The 17,294-nt window shown below is 33.3% G+C and overlaps 1 protein-coding gene and 1 non-coding gene across 2 annotated transcripts in view; both read left to right on the forward strand.

The window, feature by feature from the left end:
* The window catches only part of LOC143397703 (scavenger receptor cysteine-rich type 1 protein M130-like), a 93,389-nt gene that overhangs the window by 71,392 nt on the left and 4,703 nt on the right, over nt 1–17,294 (forward strand). The gene's annotated exons all lie outside the window — the stretch shown is intronic.
* On the forward strand, nt 16,391–16,498 carry LOC143398657 (U6 spliceosomal RNA). The gene has a single exon (XR_013091274.1). It is a non-coding gene; the product is annotated as a U6 spliceosomal RNA (small nuclear RNA).

A 17,294-nucleotide genomic window follows, 5' to 3' on the forward strand; every position in this document is an offset into this window, starting at 1 on the left:
CTACCATACCAATAAAAACAATAGAAAAAGGAATGTTTGCTTTAGTGCAAGCAGAAGGACAAGTCCCTTGGCTAGTCAATTTGAAAATAATCTACCTGAGGATTATACAGGTTGACCAATCCTAATTCAAAATTTCAAAATCCAAATTAATCAAACTTTTGTCCTCTTGTAACCTGATGTTACAAGTAGAAATTCCATACCTAACCTCATATAACAGGTTGCAACCAAAACACATCCATTAATTGTACTGTGTAAGATTATTTTCAGGCCATTTGTATGTCTATAAAACATAAATTAACATTGTTTATATTTGGGTTTCATTCCTAAGATAACTCTTTATGTATATGTAAATATTTCAAAGTCTCAAAAAAATAAAAAATAATGTGACACACTTCAGTCCCAAGTATTTGAAGGTGTTGTTTTACATTATTGAATACAATAATTGAAAATGCCTTTAAGTTTGAGAAGATAATCTTCACATGGGGGGAGAAGAAGAATAGAAATTCAGGGGATTAGACAAAGATAAATGAAGGGAAGGGAGAAGGATAGGAACAGGAATGACAGTGGAATCAATCTGACACAACTTTTTTATGTACATATATGAATACACCACAATGAATCTCCACATCATGTACAACTATAAGACTGGGGTCCTAATAAGATATATTCCATGTTTGTATAAATGTGTCAAAATATACTCTATTGTCATATAAATCTAAGAAGAACAAATAAAATTAAAAATAATATCTATACCATTAAATACTTTTCAATATGGATAGCCTCAAATATATTAAATAAGCCTATGGACGATGAAGACCTAGTCATCCATGATTGAAATATAATAGTCTACCTTCCCTAGCCTCAGCTACTGCACCAGAGGTGGATAATTCCTTCAGGAAAAGTTAGTCCTTCATATGGCCAATGATTATCCATATCCTTTATCTGAAAATGTTAAAATACTGGATAACTTTGCTAGTTATTAGAATAGTACATAAATGATATTCTATCATTTCTGAAATTATGTTATAAGAAGACCATGGTTTCTTTAATGAGTTCTTTCTTTCTTTTTTATTTTTTGATATGATTGTGACTCAAAATTAAAAAAAAAACTATATTAAAATCAGCATACCAAATTAAGCAAAAATGTCTTAGAGGTCAATAAATCTAATTTACCACAGATAAATTTTATTTTGTAGTAGAAAAATCTGTACCCATCATGTACCATATTAATAGTCTCAGGGAGAAACTATACCAGAGAAAATATAGATTTAAGAAGAAACTACTTTAATGATGTTGTAAAATAATTTGATAAAATGCAAGGCCCATTCATGATAAAAACATTTTTTCAAACTAGGAATAGAAATGAACTCCTTCCTACTAAATTATATCTAATAAAAAATACAATAAGAATAATAATGAAGAGAGATCTTTGGAAACATTCCCTTTTAAAGAAAAACAGAAAAAATATTGTTCATTATTTTTCCTATTTAATAATGTTCTTGAGATTCTAGGCAGTGCAATAAATCAGGAAGAACAAATTGAAAACATAAGAATTGTAGAAGAAGAAATAATTGCTTTTATTTCAGATGACACTTTTTACTTTAAAATATATGTCTAACACATCTTTAGATATAATAAAAAAGACTGGCAGTGGGTTGACTAGAATTAATTTGGTGTTCATGTCCTAATATATATAAAAACATTAGAGTAATTGGGACAGGATATTGGTATATACACAGACAAATTGCTGATTGAAACAAAATAAATTGCCTCCAGAATATGATATGGTATAGATGGCAATTCAAATTAAAGGATGGAAAGGAAAATCTCTATGTAAGTAATGCTAGGATAATTGATACTTATTTGTTAAAAAAGTTATATTAACTCCATATCTTTTATCATGTATAAAATCTAATTTAGAAATCTGTAGATGTATGTAAAATGCAAGAAGACTATAACATTTATAGGGGAAGAAAATAATATTTACCTTTTTTTTTTTTTTTGTACCAGGGATTGAACCCATGGCTGCTTAACCATACATTCCCAGCCTGTTTTACTTTTTATTTTGAGACAGGTTTTTGCTAAGTTGTTCAGGGCCTTGCTAAATTGCTGAGGTTGGCTTTGAACTCATGAGTCTCCTGTCTTGGCCTCCCAAGCCACTGGGATTACAGGTGTGCACCACCATACTGAGCAAGAATATTCCTTTTGACTTTGGGTAAATAATGTTTCTTGAACAAGATGCAGAGTATTAATTACCAAAGAAAATTAAAGATTAAATTAAAAACTTCTTCAAGATACAGCATTTAAAAAGTGAAAATGCAGCTCACAAACTTCAAAATTTTATTTGCAATGAATTATGACTATGGACTAATATCTAGATTATTTTTTTAAAAAATATATATGCATATATATACACACACATAGATAGATCAGCAAAATAGATAAATGACTTAGATGTCTCATAGAAGAAAATAAAAGACATGACCATTAAATATATAGAAAGATGCATAAACTTATTAACATTTAGGAAAATGAAAATTAAGAAAAAGAGACATAGCTGTATATTCCCTGGATCCACAAAAATTGAGAACTATGAAGATCTCAAATGTCAGAAAGAATATAGTTAATTGGGAACACGTATACATTGCTGATGAAATTTATTCTATCTGGCAAAATTGAGGACATGCCCAGCCTGGCATCTGGTAATTACACTGCTTCTTGTAGACTCTAATTCCCACAAACATGCACAGAGACATATATAAGAATATCTCCACCAGCATTTGAAAATGATAATGAAAATTCAAATGACTGTTGACAAACTAATAGACAAAATTCACTGGGAGTATTTATTACACAGGAGAATATATTTTACATGAATGAAAACTAAATTAATTACATATTACCATATTAATGGATGATTAGAAATATAACATTTAAAGATAAAACCAAGTCCCAGAACACTAAGCAGAGTTTCTTATTTTATAGAAATAAAGAAAAGCTTAAAAACAAGTAACATTAAACATCTGTAGCTATTATATTAGAAAGCAAAGTAATGAGAAATGAATGAATCAGGATTGACATCATCTCTGAAAGAGGAGGCAGATAATTAAAGTCCAGTTTCCTGGAGCTGAGTGATGAGTTTAAGTGTGTTAATTATATTATGTTTAATAAATTACACATTAGGGATATTTTTATCTAATCAAATATACAAAACAAAGAAATTTAAAGCATTTAAAAAAATAATCAAAAATTTGTGAAATTTGTGACATTGTGACAGAAGCAATACTATTTGGGGTTATAATATGCCATACTATTTTTAATAATGCATGATGAAAGGAAATATTTAGTTAAAATAAATAAGAATCTGAATACCCTGAAATGACAAAAATACCATCTGCAACATAACTAAGGCAGAAAGAATAAAACTATGCAGAAAGAATAAAAAGTTTAGAAAAATGATAATTTCTGTATCAGAATTGAAACAAATTTTATTTGAAAGATTATTAAATAATTAAAATATAAAACTTTAATAACCAGTAATCATAAATGGGCCTTATTAAAATGCATATGATTATATCCAGGTGATAGAAAATTGTACAGTCAATAAATCATTGTATCATGTGAATTTATGATTAAATAAAGATATTAAGGAACTATGCAACTAATAGCCAATTTGTGTAGTACAATACTGTTTTTTCTTAAAATATTATATAACACCATAAAACATACTTTAAATTCTTAGAAGTGTTTTTCTCTATTTTATTCTCTTAGATTTCTAAGTCTTGAAATTTGTTTTTTTTTTCTTTTTAAATTTTTTATTCTAATTTGTTATATATGATAGCAGAATGCATTACAATTCATATTACACATATAGAGCACAATTTTTCATATCTCTGGTTGTATACAATATATATTCACATCATTTGTGTTTTCATACATGTACTTAGGGTAATGATGTCCATCTCATTCCACCATTTTTTAATCCCTTTCCCCCTCCCTTCCACTCCCTCCCTTTTCCCCTATCTAGAGTTCTTCTAATCTTCCCATGCTCCCGCTCCCAAACCCAATATGAGTCAGCCTTCTTATATTAGAGAAAACATTTGGCATTTCGTTTTTTTGGACTGGATAACTTCACTTAGCATTATATTCTCCAGCTCCATCCATTTATCTGCAAATGCCATGATTTTATTCTCTTATTGCTGAATAATATTCCATTGTGTATACATACCACATTTTCTGTATCTATTCATCTACTTAAGGGCATCTAGTTTGGTTACCCAATTGAGCTATTGTGAATTGTGGTACAATGAACATTGATGTGGCTGTGTCCCTGTACTATGCTGTTTTTAAGTCCTTTGGGTGTAGACCGAGGAATGGGATAGCTGGGTCAAATGGGGGTTCTATTCTAAGTTTTCCAAGGAATTTCCATACTGCTTTCCATATTGGCTGCACCATTCTGCACTCCCACCAGCAATGTATAAGTGTGACTTTTTCTTCCACGTCCTCGCCAGTGCTTATTGTTATTTGCATTCTTAATAGCTGCCATTCTGACTGGAGTGAGATGAAATCTTAGAGTAGTTTTGATTTGCATTTCTCTAATTGTAAAGTTGATGAATATTTTTTTTCAAATTTTTGTTGATAGATTGTATATTACTTTCTGAGAAGTGCCTGTTCAGGTCTTTGGCCCATTTATTGATTGGGTTATTTGTGGTTTTTGTGTTTAGCTTTTTGGGTTCTTTATATACCTAGAGATTAGTGCTCTATTTGATGTGCAGTTCTAAAAATTTGCTCCCAAGCTGTAGGCTCTCTATTCACCTCACTGATTGTTTCTTTGCTTAGAAGAAGTTTCTTAGTTAGAATCCAACCCATTTATTAATTCTTGATTTTAATTCTTGTGCCATAGGAGTGTTATTAAGGTAGGAAGGACCTAATCCCACATGATGGAGATTAGGGCCTACTTTTTCTTCTATTAGGTGAAGGGTCTCTGGTTTAATCCTAGGTCCTTGATCCACTTTGAGTTGAGTTTTGTGTATGATGAATATAGAGGTTTAATTTCATTTTGTTGCATATGGGTTTCAAGTTTTCCCAGCACCATTTGTTGCAGAGGCTATCTTTTATCAAATGTATGTTTTTAGTGCCTTTGTTAAATATAAGGTAACTGTAGTTAGATGGGTTTGTCTCTATGTCGTCCTCTATTCTGTACCATTGGTCTATCAGTCTATTTTGGTGCCAGTATCACACTGTTTTTGTTATTACTGCTTGATAATATAGTTTAAGGTCTGGAATATGCCATCTGCTTCACTCTTCTTGCTAAGGATTGCTTTAGCTATTCTGGGTCTCTTATTTTTCCAGATGAATTTCATGACTGCTTAAGTTTTACAAATTTTATTAACATTTTTCTAACTGAAAACTAAAATATTTGTATTTTTTCAGACATTTTTTACATTTGGAATTTATCTTCATCTGAAAGAACAACCTTAAAGAGAAAAATCCATGTGAATGAATGAAAATATTTCTGACAACTTTACTTACTGGATATATTTACCTGACTTCCAAAATTAGTTTTGCATGCTCTGTTTTCCTCAAAATAATTATTGTGGGTAGTGAGTAGGGGAGCACTGGGATCAGGAATTATTAGCCCTAAATTAATCATACTTTAAAATTCACTAAAACAGCTGCCAAGAAAACAGGAATTCAGAAGCAGGATGTGAATTGCCACACTGGGCAAAAGGTTCTGATGACAGCAGCATCTTCCAAAATTTGTGGAAGCAAAATTCAGTTTCTGGTAAATGTTGGATGGTCTTTTTGTTAACCCAGAATCTGGTAGAAGAAGTAAGAAGAATTATTCTTTCACCTGTCAAGGAAATTGCACAAAATCTTCTTTTGTCCTGTTATAGAATTAGATCTTGCTTATGATAAAAAGAAAGCTAACTAATATTTTAGTGTGTGATTCTGAAAGTTTGCATTCTATTTGTAAATATATTTTGAGCTTTTTGCAGGTGGATTTAATTAGCATTTTGGTAATAGTTATTCTTAATTCTTTCATGTACTTTCTCCCTAGTTGTATTACCATGACTTTCATCCTGAATTTCTCTACTTTGTTTATTCATTTACTCACTCACTGAATTATGAGATATGTATAAGATCTGGAACTTTGTTATGGATACAGAGAAATGCATAAATGTTTTTTTCTACATTCTATAAAGTGACTATGATAGAATATGAAAACAAATCAACATTTGTAGTTTGCTGTAATCATTACTGCTGATTAAGCTCCTGAATTTTTTTTTAATCAAAGATATCCATTTTTCTTCAGTCTATGTTATTTTGCAGAATCTGGTCATCCTACTCCTACTTCACCTTCCTTTCTAGTTGTTCTAGCTCTACATCCAGTGAAGCTTGTGCTATATGTATGGGGAAAGCATGAGTTAAGTTAGGCAGAAGCAAAAAACAGCAAAAAGGGTGAGCATTTATCCTGAGAGTCATGTGAAGATTTCAAAAATTTAATTTGTACATAAAAATAAAATTCATATTTGAGAAATGGGATTTTAATAAACGATGGGAAGATTAATTCATAGGGATATATGGGATAACATTTTTTTTCTACAGAGATTTTACAGGGATTCACAGTATAGGGAATGTTTGAAAAATATTATTTATTACCACGTTTACTTTACAGATGATGGAAACCTACAATTGCTAAACAACAGTTTAAGTAGTATTTTTATTAGCATCTTATAGGATAGACGAAGTAAGAATTAAAATGAACATGCTTAATCCCAAACAATGAAAGTGGAAACCCCAGGAAAACAGTGCAGAAAGACCAGGGTGGCAAGTCCGAGTTTGCTTGGGCTGTGCAGAAGGAGAGTGAGAAACACTGAGCAGCCAGCCCTGGCCATGACTGGGGCTGCTTTGTTGGACATCTTGTTTGTTTCAGAAGATACTTTGGGACTAGAATTGATCTGAGACACTTCTTTAAGAACAATTATTACAAGGTATTATAATAATATCTATTCTCTTATAATATTTATATCATATTAATATTATTACCATCGTATGAATAGTATCACCTGTCATATTCATTGTTCTTAGAAAAAGTATCCAAACCATCACAAAACTCTCCCTGTGGAACTAAAAATGCACAAACACGTAAGAAATGAGTAATTAATACCCAATTTTTTTTTTATTCATGATCCTCTGATCATCCAAACTACTTACTATGTGTATCATTTTCTTCCCCTTGTTATTTTATTTCTAATGATAGGAAGGCTTAGTTCCACCAAACCTCATGATTAGGATTTACCAGAGAGATCATTTCACATGGAAACTCTGAGCAATTCCCCTAGGAAATTCTGACCAGCCATCTGCAGAAGTGGTTAGAACATGAGATGAGTTGTAAGGAAATTAGTCATTAAGCTCTGACAAACACTGACAAGAACTGATGAACCTCAACAAATCGAGCAGTAGTATAGACTTAAAGAAGAAGGACAACTATCCAAGTAAAATTACCCTAACTTGGGTCACTCTACATAGCTAATACCATCTTGCCAAGCAGAAGACCTCCATCTTTCTTGTTCCTTTTCTAATTAGATACATGGCAGACAGTATGTTAAACTTAAAATATAATTACCCTTCCAGGTAATGACACAGAATTATGAAGGATGGTAATTCATTAAGTTGAATCATGCTAGGTTATACCTAGTTATTTCTCTCAAACTGTGGAAAGTCTTCCTCCAAAGATAGTATTTGGAAAAAATCAAAACTTGTTCTAAGATTTTCTAAAAATTTTCTAGTCTTTGGTCATAAGCCACCATACACGACATTGCTTTGTAGCAATGTATTACTGAGTTGTGTTACAGAGACAGTGTAACAGAAGCCCTATTGCATTTTCAAAAGCCTTAGCACTGTTTAGGTTTCTTAAATCTACATATAGCAAAATCTCCTCCAGCCCTATAACTTGTCACCATTATTTATTTCCACTTTGTCTTTAAACTATACACTTAAAAATTACCATTAGTTTGACATGTGCTATGAAATATGAGAACTTACTCCATCTTCATTCTCTTTCTCTCCTCTCCCTTTCCCTCTCCCTCTCCCTCTCCCTCTCCCTCTCTTTCTCTTTTTGGTGCTGGGTATTGAACCCAGGTATGATTTACCACTGAGCTATAGCTATATCCCCACTACACTATAGTTCCTTTTACAGTTTTTTTTTTGTTTGTTTTGTTTTTAGAGACAGGGTCTCACTAAGTTGCTTAGGGCCTCACTAACCCACTAAGTTACTGAGGGTGGTATTGAACTTGTGATCCTCCTTACTTAGCCTCCCAAGTATCTGGGGTTATAGGCATAAGCCACATCTTGCTCCATCCTCACTCTTTAGAGCTGAGATGTATTCTTTGTTTCCTAATCATTATTTTTTATTTCTCCCCTTTACTAAATTTATAGAAGAAAAATCAAAGATTGTCATTTAGCTGGTTCTGGAGTTAAATTTTATATTGGCTTTTACAACTTTACATATATAGATGTTCATTTCACATTTATAATAGAGACAATGGTATCCACCTCATAGGTTATATGTGTGAATTTGCTATTGTACCAGACATTTGTTAACAATTAATATGTCCTTCATTTAGACCTTCTTTTCATTTTCACACTTCTTATTCTTGCATAACTTCTAATCTAAGCCTTTATTCATACTTTCTTTGTTGAATTTATTGATAAATTTCCCTTCTCTTGGATCTTAATTCTGTCTCCAATATTGCTGTTAAAATTTATAAAACTTTCAATATTTTTGTTTTTCTTACATCCTCTCTATTCTTTTTTACCATGTAATTTTTTTTTGTAGTTATACATACTATGACCACAATCTCCTTCTTTCAAATGTCACAGCAAAATAAAAACAAAATCTTACCAATATGCCAAAATTTTTGAGGTAGCATTATAGGACTCTTTCTTCCTGATATTAAGAAATAACTCTAGTCTCTAAAGCTGTACTCATGAGCTGGAAACAGTTCTATTGTTTGTAAATGAGAAGACTGAAAAGTTGAGTTAGTGGTACTCAAAAGGAGAAGTCATCTTAAAAGCTGAGGTAGTTTTTTTTTTTTTTTTTTCCTTTCCACTTCCTTATCACGCTAGGATAGGGACAACAAAGAAATTTAAAGAATCTTTCTGTAACATCCCACAAAATAAAGGGAACTATATACACTACCCTGAACTTCGTAAATTTTTCATAGCTTGCATTTTTGAATTTTTGTTCGATAAATTTGATACTCTAGTCAACATAATTTTATAAAATACATAAATTATGTTACCAGATTTATTGAATCTATCAAATATACTAGAACTGACATATATTAAGGGGATCAGAGAAAGTTGCATTTCTCAAAGCTGGATGTTCTATGAAAGTTTTGCCCATATCAACAAGGACACAGATGAACATCTGCCTGAACATATCCTGAGTTTATGATTTCCATGGAATACTTTGAACATTAATTTTTAATGTTAATGATAATATGAAAGAAAATAAAATTTAGTCATTGAATGAGTTTGGAAAACTTATTTAAATAATTTAATTGTTAGAAAACCAGGAGTGGCTTCTCAGCCCCTCGTGATTGCTCTGTTATAGGGTTTTACATCCTATTCTCCTTCTTTATTTTATCCCTCATGTTTGATATGTTAATAATGGGAGATTACATATTCTTAGAAGTCTGTGTCTCCCTAATTTCAATGATAAATTCAAGGAAAAATCAACAATCTAAAACAAACCTATCAAAGGGCTTGCTGTGATGTTTCATACTATATTTCTACATGGAGTAAGCTGATTAATAAAAATAAAGCTAACATAGAAATTTAAAATAAAGACTTTAGATGAATAAAGAAGGCTTTATGAATGTCTAAGGCTAAATTCAAGAGCTGTGTCCTTCTTTGTCCCTTTCCAATCTACATACGTGGCAAGTTACATAAAAAAGTTAAAATAAAATTCTTCTGCCATTAACAACAAATGTACCATGAAGACGTCTAATTAAATCTCAGGAATTGTTAGATATGAGCTAGTTGTTCCTCTAAAATGATAAATTGTCTTTCTCAAAGTATAATCTCTTGTTCTCTTCCCCAAACTTAGATAAATGCCCAAAGTCAGAATCCACCAGAAGAAAAACACAGAGTACATTTTGTAGAAAAGCTTGAGATAGAACATTCTCTCTCTCTCTCTCTCTCTCTCTCTCTCTCTCTCTCTCTCTCTATATATATATATATATATATATATATATATATATATAAATATATATTTATATATATATATAAATAAAATCTAGGCCAAAGTAATGTAATAGAAGTGACAAAGGGAAGGTGCTGAAACTTGACCTAGCACATTATTCTTAGTCACAGCTCCCTGAAGTTTTCAAAATACAGTACTCTTAAATATTTTAGTGATGATAAAATTCTTAGAAGACTGATGCTGGAAAATACTTAGATCTCACAGAGTAAACTAAAGATATTAAATAATGAAAGTCTGGTTATTGCTATTATGTGACAGCACATATACATCCACAAAGCAAATTGTTTCTATTTTGAGCTTCTTCCTTTTCCAGTACTGAAAGTGTATCTACACCTGGTTCTTCCTCATGTATTTGGTAATATATTCTAATCTTAAAGTTTGAGTCACTTTCTTTTCCTTAGATGAGCATGTACAATGGACCTGATAACCTTCTGTTTGAGGCAGAAGCTAGAAATTGTGCTTCAAGGTCTTTCACAGGCTATAATCAAATTGTAAATGAGTTCTGTCATTTCATTTGAAGCTTCATAGGGAATGATCTGCCTTCATGGCCAGTGTCATTGTACAGACTGAACTGTGTCTCCCCTAGAATTTATAGGTTGAAGCTGTAGTCCCCAATGTCACTGTATTTGGAGACAAGACCTTTGCAGAAGTAATTAAGGTTGAATTAGATGATAAGGATGGGAACCTAATTCAAAAAGATTGATATACTTAGAAGGTGGAGACACACAAGAGAGCTCTCTTTCTTTCCACACATATGCACAGAAGAAAAACCATGTGAGAACATAGAGAGAAGGGAAGAAAGCTAGAAATTAAACTTGTTAACACCTTGATCACGGAATTGCAACACCAGAACTATGAGAAAATCAATTTTGGTTAAGTCACCTAGACTGTGGCATTTTGTTATGTTGGTCCAAGCAGACTAATGCAGATTTTGGTACTGAAAAGCAGGGTGCTCTTGTAATAAATAACCTAAAAGTGTGGAGTGAATTTGGAAATGGGTAGTGGATAGAAACTAGAATAATTCTGAGATACATGTTGTAAAAAATAAGAAAGGAACAATTGGTGGAAGTATGGATGTTGAAGGCAATTCTGGTGGAATCTCAGGTGGTGATGAGGAATGTTGGAAACATGTTATTTAAACTTTGGTCAAAAAGTGGCAACAGACTTAGTAGAATTTTGTTCTAGTGTTTTATGGATGGTGGCGCTTTTGAGTGACAGCATTGGATATTTATCAGAAATTTCTAAGTGTTGAGATTACAACCTGGCTTCTTCTTATTCATTATAGTAAAATGAGAGCAAAACAAGATGAATTAAATAATCCATTAAGAAAAAAAATACCAGAGCCTGAATATTTGAAAAATTCATAGCCTATCCATGTTTGAAAAACTGAAAAAGCCTCATTTTTGAACACGAAGGGTGTGGCTGCACAGTTACTCCATAAGAGGTTACCCTGATTTTAATTGGCCACTTCAACAGAAGCTGAGAATAGAAATTGGATTGTACTAAAAAGAGACCTTACCAATTTGAACCAGAGCAGCAGTGGCACTGTCAGTTTAGTTCACTAGGAACAGAGATGGGATAAAATAAAGGAATATTTTATGACTTCTGATATTCTAAAGATTGGAACCATAGAAACATTGCCTATAACCATACTTCAGGAAAAGGTAGGAATGACCCCAAATATGATTCAAAGTTCATTAGAGATGTCACTTTTAAGGCATGTATGGGGGGGAAAGGCTGTTCCCATCTCAGTTTCAGAGGATGGGACCATGTCCTTCATTTTAGTATGCTAGGCTTCCCTGACCCAGCACCTTAGGGTCAGGACTGCTTCAGAAAGCCAAGGGAGTAAAGCAACTACTTTGGGCTATGGAAATGACACTGCAATTCCTAGTGGTCACAAAGGACAATATATCCAGCCAAAGAGGTTTATTCCCGAGCCTTAAGATCTAATGGAATTTGCCTTGAATAGGTTTTGAATTTGCTTTGGACCCATAACCACTCTTTCCTTCTCTTTTATTTATTTCTTTTGAAATGGGGGTTTTATTCTATGCCTTTCCCATCATTATATTTTAGAAGCATATAACTTCTCTGGTTTCACTGGTTCACTGCTAGAGAAATATTTTACTTCAGGATGAATAGTTCTTTGAGTCTCACTGAAATCTGACTTGGATGAGACTTTGGACTAAATGGCTGGGAAGGGTTAAACCTTTTTGTGTTATTGCAATGGATTGAGTTGATTTTATATGTGAGAAGAATATGAGTGCTAGGGAGACAGAGGGTGGAATGTTGTAGGTTCAATTATATCCCCTCAAGATTTATAAGTTGAAGTCATAACTCCCTGCCCCACCCCACGTAGCTGTATTTGGAAACAGGGTCTTTTGATGCAATTAAGGTCAAATGAGGTTATGAGGGCAAGACCCTAAGCCAAGTACTGGTGTTTTTACAAAAAGAAGAGAGATTCCAGAGTGCTCTTTCTCTTTCCATACATGTACAGAGGGAAAGCTGTAGGAGAACACAGAGAAGGTTGCTATCTACAAGCCAAGAAGAGAACGCTTTCCTGAAACCAGTATTTACAACACTTTTTATTATGTACCACAAACTGTGTCTTAATATGACAGAAATCCATTCATTCATTCATTCATTCAGCCAGCCAGTCATTCATTCATACATTTTATAGTTCTGGAGGCAAGTCTGACATCAAAATATCAGTAGAGTCATGATCCCTTTTAAATTTCCCTTCCTAGATTTTGCCAATTGCTGGCAATCCTAGACATTTCTTGGTTTGTAGAATCATCATTACATTTTATCCCTGCCTCCTCATAATGATACTTTCTTTGTGTCCCTGTGTTCAAACTTTCCTCTTCTTACAAGGACACCCCACCTTAATCCACTGTAATCTCAGTTTAACTTGATTACATCTGCAGAAAATTTATTTTAAAATCAGATCCCATTCATAGGTAATAGGGATTAAGACTAAAACATATCTTTTAAGGGACATAGTTCAATCCATTATAGTAATATGTCAGTATTATTTTTTTTTAGTTTTGATAAATGTTCTGTGAAGTAAAGTGATAACATTAAAAGAAATAGAAAACAGACAAGCAAATGAAAACTTCATTGTTTTTCAATTTTTCTATAAATCTTAATTTTTTCCAACATAAAAACTTTATTGAAAAATGAATGTATTCTTGTGAAAACCATGCTTAGGAAATGAGGAAATCTGAAGAAAGCAGGCTCATGAGCAAGCTCTGCTAAATCTGCAAGCTTGGCATGCATAATCTATCTGTATAATTTATGACATTATTACAAATTACATAAGTAAATATAAGTATCTTTAATTATATCATAATCTCTCTTTAGGAATCTATATCTGAAGATTTTCAATCAAATGTGGTTACCATAAGACAAAAACAAATTTTGGTAATACCTAACAAATTTCTTTTTCCAACTTTATAATTTAGTGGGCTGCATTATAAAAATGTGGCAGATATTTAGGGTAACTATTATAGTGAGGAAAAAAGTGGGAAATATAAGGCCAGAGATATAAATATATTTTCTTTTTAATTTTAGAACTTTTCCTCTTAATTTGGCAGACATTTAGAGGAAACTAGAACAAATATGCAAGTAAGCTTATAGATGAAAAAACTGTACAGAGCTACCTATTTGTCAGGTAGGAGTAGAATTACTATGTGAGGCAACATTATGAAGGGTGTGGACAGGTGGGGAGATATGGCATTTGCTTCTGCTCTGAGAGTCCAAAGGCTGGTTACAGAGAACATGTAAATCTGTGAGGAAAGACCCACTGACAATGCAGGAGAGGTCATACTTATGGGTTGAGTTGGCATATAAATAGTAACACCAACCAAATCATATACTCCTATAAGATTATATTATTAAATATACATATATGATATAATATATACAGATATACACAATATATATCCAGTTAAAATTCAAAGTAAAACTATAAAGATTAATAATGAATGAATGATGTATATATTATGTTGAGTTTATAGCAGAAAAAATTGTATAAATGAATCATTGAAAGAAAAGCATTCTAAAAGTTTATGAATATGGCAAAGATATGTATATATTAATTTTTAAAGTACACCATTTTCCAAATATCTTATTTTTTAACAAAGGGATTTAAGTGGCCAAGAAATATAGATATGAAAGAAGAAAATATTTGAGACTCTGGACAGAGACTCAGAACAGAGGCATAAGAGGACAAGTTTGTTAATATAGATGCAGTCCTTGCTATAGTTTGGATTTCAAATGTCCCCCCAAATTCAACTGTTAAATTCTTAGTCCCCATCTTGGTGATATTGGGAGTTGGTGAAAACTTTAATAGGTGGGACTTATTGGGAGGTCTTCTAGTTATTGGGGGCATGCCCATCAAGTGGATTCGGGGACATTGGCCTCTCCTCTTCTTTCCTTATGTCTTCATCACATGCTCCCAACTTGATGCACTATGCTACTGCAGGGCCTAAGCAATGGGACCAATTGTTTATGAATTGAAACCTCCCAAACCATGAGCCAAAATATATCCCTTCTAGCAGGCTTTTTTTTTTTTTTTCTTTTTTGGTATGGGGAATTGAACTCAGGGACACTCAACCACTGGGCCACATCCCCAGCCCTATTTTATATTTTATTTAGAGACAGGGTCTCACTGAGTTGCTTAGTGCCTCACTTTTGCTGCGGCTGGCTTTGAACTTGCATTATAGGTGTGAGCCACTGTGCCCAGCTAAAAGCAAGCTTTTAAGAAAAGCAGGCTCTGCTATCCTGCAAAACTGCAAAGGAAGCAGAAAACAAGTACAGATACCTTAAGGGGAGCTGATACAGGAGAGAGTCTCAGCACTTCCCAGCAAATTTAGTAGAAGCGAGGAAGTAGTGCCATATTTAAAAACCTAACCTTTTTTAAACCTTATTGTTTAATCTTTCAAAGTGCGAAATTAGAAATGCTTTTAGAAATGCTTGCAGTTTTTCTTTGCATTCTTTTTCTATCCTATCTTATTTTGTTTTGTTCTTGATTTGCCTTTTTTTTTTTTTTTTTGGTATACCCAAGAGCCAATATTCTCAATAGCCACCTATGGTTCGCTTCTCACTCGATCCATAGGTGCCCAAACCATGAATAAATCTGGCATCAGAAGTGAAACTATACTGAAGAACTGAGGGAAGCTTTGGGCAGCAATGGGAGCCATGGCTAATAGTGTTCAGGTTTGCAGAGCATAGAAAAGCAAAGGACATTTTTATTTGAAATTTGCAGTCTGTACTATATAATAAGGAGGAACAAGGCTTCCAGTGAGTGGAAGTGAGTTGAAGCTGGGTTGAGTGGAAGGCTACTGGATACCAACACCCTAAGCACCCAGAGGATCTGCTACTGTGACCTGGGCACTTTCCACACACTGCTCCATAGGACAGAAGCTGACATACTTACAACGAGGGTTGCTGTACTTTCTAGGTCAATTCACAGGTTATTCAGAGCAGAAAGCTGATGAGCAGCTAGTATAAGAGATACACTCCCATCCCCAGAAACAAAACCAAAGGTATATCAAGAGTAAATTCTGCTACAAAATGTACAAGGCTCATCCAACATTTGCTGAAAGGCAATGATAGGAGAGCTCAGAATACAGCAGACAGGATCCCCTAACAAGTTTGGTTGGTTTGACTCAGCGCACGCTGTTTAGTATAACAGCTGTCCTGCAATCCTCCTTGTAGCTAGGGAATTTTAAAATTGAAGTGCCAGAAAGAATTGTCACCATTTTAAATACCTCAACAAGGAGAAAACAGACTTTTTAATGATTATTTTTGTATTAGCTGTTTAGTGTTGTTTTACTCTGTGATCCTTTATCATGTCTTCTTTCATAGTTTCATATAATTTTCAGTTAATTATACTTTTTCTCAATACCTCACTTCTTCTTTCCCATCTCCATTTTATTTCCTTTCTCTTTCATTCTCTCTCTTCATTCTATCTTCTGTGTCACTACTTCCCCCACCCCTTTTCCTCCTTCTTCCAATATCATTTAGTATTAAGTATACTATCATTAATACTGAACCTTTCATCCTATTCTATAATATTTATCACCTACTTTTCTCACTGATTAATAGTGTTATGGAGTGCTCGCTTCGGCAGCACATATACTAAAATTGGAACGATACAGAGAAGATTAGCATGGCCCCTGCGCTTGGGATACAGGAAGGTATAGAGGTCCAAACCAAAGGAATGAGCAATCTATTCAATGAAATAATACGAGAAAACTTCCCAGACATGAAGAATGAGACAGAATCCCAAATCCTAGAAGCCTATAGGACGCCGAATGTGCAAAATCATAAGAGATCCACACCTAGACACATTATAATGAAGATGCCCAACATACAGAATAAGGAGAGAATTTTAAAAGCTACAAGAGAAAGGAAGCAGATTACATTTAGGGGTAAACCAATCAGGATAACAGCTGATCTTTCAACACAGACTCTGAAAGCTAGAAGATCCTGGAATAACGTATTTCAAACACTGAAAGAAAATGGGTTCCAACCAAGAATTGTGTATCCAGAGAAATTAAGCTTCAGGATGGAAGATGAAATTAAAACCTTCCATGATAAACAAAAGTTAAAAGAATTTGCAGCTAGAAAACCATCTCTTCAAAACATCCTCGGCAAAATATTACAGGAAGAGGAAATGGAAAATATCAATGAAAACCAATAGCGGGAGGTAGTACAGTAAAGGGGGGGGATAATCAAAGAGGAAAACAAACCATGTTTAGTAACATAAATAAACAAATATGGCTGGAAGAACAACCCATATCTTAATAATAACCCTAAATGTTAATGGCTTAAACTCACCAGTTAAGAGACACAGGCTAGTAGAATGGATCACAAAACAAGACCCAACAATATGCTGCCTTCAGGAGACGCATTTGATAGGAAAAGGCATACATAGACTGAAGGTGAAAGGTTGGGAAAAATCATATCACTCATATGGACTTTGGAAACAAGCAGGAGTGTCCATACTCATATCAAA

The sequence above is a fragment of the Callospermophilus lateralis genome, chromosome 4 (assembly GCF_048772815.1).
Source record: "Callospermophilus lateralis isolate mCalLat2 chromosome 4, mCalLat2.hap1, whole genome shotgun sequence".
In the NCBI taxonomy this organism is placed as follows: domain Eukaryota; kingdom Metazoa; phylum Chordata; class Mammalia; order Rodentia; family Sciuridae; genus Callospermophilus; species Callospermophilus lateralis.